Genomic DNA, 4,315 nt, shown 5'->3' on the forward strand with positions numbered 1-4,315 from the left:
TCATTTACATGGGGAAAAGTGAGCCAGAACCAGTATATTCACCCTACTACCATTGACCAGTCACAGGGCCAGGCTGAATGGCAGAGCTGAGCTGTTCAGGGAGCTGAGGTGCAAAACTGTACGTGCGCTAAGGGTTGACAAGGAGGCCTACGTGCGAGGAATCTGTGAGGGGGTAGAGCATTACCTGTGGTCAAGTGATTCTCGTCCCGCTTACAGGGGAATTAGCGCATTGCGTTCATCCAAGTCCATCCCTCAGTGTACTGCAGTTAGAGCAGAGGGATTTGGGCTCTTGTCGGAGGAGTCTGAAGTGAAGGCCCGCTGGGCTGGTTACTTTGAGTGGCTGTTCCAACCTGATCCATCAGCTGTTGAGTTGGATGTCAGGGGTGTTACTATCTCTGTTGCTGACCCTCTAATCAACTGTGGTCCACCTTTGTTTGTGGAAACACAGGCTGCGGTGAAATGGTTGAAATGGGGTAAAACTCCAGGAATCTGTGGCATCTATGCTGAACTTCTCAAGGCTGGTGGAAATGCTTCACTCGTGTCGTTGCCTGCAGTTCTGTGCTCTACCTGGAATACAGGCATCATCCCAACTGACTGGAAGAAGGGCCTTGTTGTCCCTCTCTGGAAAGGGAAGGGTGATCACCAAGACTGCAACAACTACAGAGGGGTGACGTTGCTCTCAGTGCCGGGCAAGGTCTTTGCTCGGATAATTATTAACAGGGTTCACCACCATCTGATTGAGCACCAGCGTCCAGAGCAGTCAGGCTTGGCACCAAAGAGGTCAACGATTGACTGTATCCTTGCTCTTCGGGTCCTCACCGAACGCAGACAAGAGTTTCGGCAGGGGCTGCTTACAACTTATGTTGAACTCTGTGAAGCATTTGATTCAGGGAATCGGGATGCCCTCTGTTCGATTCTTGGTCTTCGTGGGGTGCCACCAAAACTGATCAATCCGATGTCTGAACTCTACTCTGGTACTGAGAGTGCTATGAGATGTGGTGGTACCATCTCTGACTTATTTCCAGTTGTTGCTGGAGTTCGTCGGCGGTGTGTACTGGCTCCCACACTTTTTAGCACTTGTATGGACTGGATTCTGGGGAGGATGTCGGAGAGATCAAGCTGTGGTGCATCGTTTGGGAATGTCAAGATTTCTGATCTTGATTTCGGAGATGATGCAATCATCATTGCAGAGGCTCTCAATATCCTTTTGGGGGCCCTCAAAGTGCTGAATGAAGACTCAGAGCCGCTGGGATTATGGATTTCCTGGGTCAAAGCTAAGATACAGGCTTTCAATGACATCTTGGATGCTGCTGTCCTGTCTGTACCTGATTTTTGTGATTATGTTGAGGACACGGAGAGATTCACTTACTTTGGCAATGATATTCATGTCTCTGCTGGCTGTGAGCCAGAGGTCCATCGATGTCTGGGTCGGGCCTGGGGAGTCATTGATTTACTGATAATTGGGTGTGGCGTTGCCAGTACCTGTGTGGGAGGACGAAAGTCTGAGTCTTCAGGTCCTTGGTGCTTCCAGTCTTGCTCTATGGATGTGAAACTTGGACTCTGACCAGGGCTCTGAGATGGAGACTTAATTCCTTTGGCTAGGAAACTGCCTGGGGGGTGGCCAGACGGAGGTCCCTGAAATACCGGTGGAAAGTGGACTCAGCAACGCGCTGCTCTGTTGCATGCACCCATATCTGACCTGACCTGATGTGGAAGGGCAGTGAGAGCTCATTTCCATCTTTTCCAAAGGTTGTAGCCAGCAGAGACAAGGTGCAGCACCTTTATAATTGCGAGTTGCTGGCGGTTTACCTCGCAATCCTCAATTTCTTTCATGCGCTTGAGGGTCGGCAGTTTTTTGTTTACACTGATCACAAGCCGTGAACTCATGTTTTCAAGGCAAAGCCTGAACGCTATTCACTTAGGGAGGTCCGACACCTTGACTATGTTTCTCAATTTACCACCGATGTACGTCATGTGAGCGATAATGAGAATAATGTAGCTGATGCTATCTCACAGCTTAATATTCAACACCCTCGACACAGCCACTTCCATTGATTTCAACAGGCTTGCCAAGGAGCACCAGGGGATGAGGAACTTCAGCATCTCAGAGCCAGGTCCAGATTGCTCAAGTTCAGCGAGGTACCTCTCCCTATCTCTGAAGGCACTTCTCATCCTTGCATTCCTGCTGAGTTCAGATGTGTCATATTTGATGCTCTGCACAATCTATCTCACCCTGGTATCAGGGCAACACAGCACCTCGTGACTCAACGTTTTTTCTGGTGTGCCATTAACTGTGATGTGAGAAACTGGTCCAGAGCCTGTCTGTTTTCAGTGTCAACGAGTGAAAATACATCGTCACACGGTAACACCATTAGGCACCTTTGCATCTCCTGATGTCCATTTTGATCACGTGCACATTGATCATCAGTCCTCTTCCACCTTCCGGCGGTAACACATGCTGTATCTACTCAAGTGCGTTGACCGTTTTCCAAGGTGGCTTGAAGCTATTCCAATATCCCTGACATTGCGGTAGCCAAGGTTTTTGTTTCCAGATGGGTTGCAGTGTTTGGTGCCTCATCGATTATCACCACTGACGGAGGACGACAGTTTGAGTCCACACTTTTCAAAACGCTGACCGAGTTACTTGGAAGTAAACGCACCAGAAGGACTTCCTACCGCCCCGCTGCAAACGGGTTTGTTGTGCGGTTCCATCGACGACTTAAGTTCTCACTCGGAGCACAAGCAAACCCACATCACTGGAGGGAAAACCTACCGGTCGTGCTTTTGGGAATCCGTGCCACAATGAAAACTGATCTGGGTTGCAGCACAGGCGAGTTCGTTGTTGGATCAACACTTCGCCTTCCTGGGCAATTTGTTGCTCCGCCAAACATTCGCACCACTTTGGACCCGAGCAATTATATGGATCGATTGCGAAGGCCAATAAGTGAGTTACATCACATCCTCACCAGAGCTAAATAGAGTTCCAAGCACCTGCTCAAATATCTTTTGTCTTGTTCCCATGTTGTTGTGCGCGACGACTGTCAGGACTTCTCTGCAACCTCCCTACCGGGGCTCCTTCCGAGTCGTTACCAGGAAGGACAAGTACTTAATCTTTGATTTTAATGGGAAATCTGTAACGGACAGTTTAGACAGATTCAAGGCTGCCTACATGGATAGAGAGTCTGATGTACATATATTTTTCATACACTATCGAGGCTCGTATGAGAGCTAGCACACAGAACGTACAAGGAGAGCAGGAGACAAGAGGGGTGGGAGAGGGAAGGACAAATCAGTGGGGAACAGAGACATGAGGAAATCTGTGGAAGGGAGAGGGGTGAGGTGGGGTACACGGGGTAAACAAGATGGACACCACAGCGACTTTCAGGTCCTTACACGACAGGGACTTTCAGGAAGGAAAGCAGGGAATTTGAAGGTGGGTTTGGGGTGGATTGACGGGGGTAGAAAAGATTGTGCTTTTGGATGGGGGAAGATAAGAAATGGTGAACCGCTGTTTTGAAGACCTGGAGGGAAGAATGGGATTGAAGTGAGTGTGGGAGTTTGTTCCAAAGGTGGGAAAAAAGAGGAATGAAAGAGTGAAGATGAATAGTGATTCGTGATTTTGGTAGTTTTAAAAGACGGGGGTTGTTGGCAGACCTTGAGCGTCCTGTGGAAATATGGGGGGGGGGGGGCGGGAGGCGAGGCCACTCGCATCTCATCCAATTGTTGTTGCTGAACAAACTATCTATTGTGCCTTCAGAAAGTATTCACACCTTTCGATTTTTTTTCACATATTGTTGTGTTTCAGCCTGAATTTAAAATTGTTTAAATTAAAAAAAATTTGTCACCGATCCACACAAAATACCCCATAATGACAAAGTGAAAACATGTTTGAAGAAATTTTGACAAATTAATTAAAAATGAAAAGCTGAAATGTCTTACGTCAATAAGTATTCAACCCCTCTGGCTATGAGACTCCAAATCGAGCTCAGGTGCATCCAATTTCCTTTGATCAACCTTGAGACATCTCCACAACTTGATTGGAGTCCAGCTGTGGCCAATTAAATTGATTGGGCATGATTTAGAAAGACACACACCTTTCTTGATAAGGTCCCACAGTCGACAGTGCATGTCGGAGCAGAAACTCCATCATGAAGTGGAAATAACTGTCCGTAGAACTCCGAGATCGAATTGAGGAGGCACAGATCTCGGGAAGAGTATAAAACAATTTCTGTCATGTTGAAAGTTCCCAAGAGCACAGTGAGCTCCAACATTCGGAAATGGAAACAATATGGAACTACCCAGACTCTTCCACGAG

The sequence above is a fragment of the Eptatretus burgeri genome, chromosome 6 (assembly GCF_056783735.1).
Source record: "Eptatretus burgeri isolate ZD-2024b chromosome 6, Ebu_testis_v1, whole genome shotgun sequence".
In the NCBI taxonomy this organism is placed as follows: Eukaryota; Metazoa; Chordata; class Myxini; order Myxiniformes; family Myxinidae; genus Eptatretus; species Eptatretus burgeri.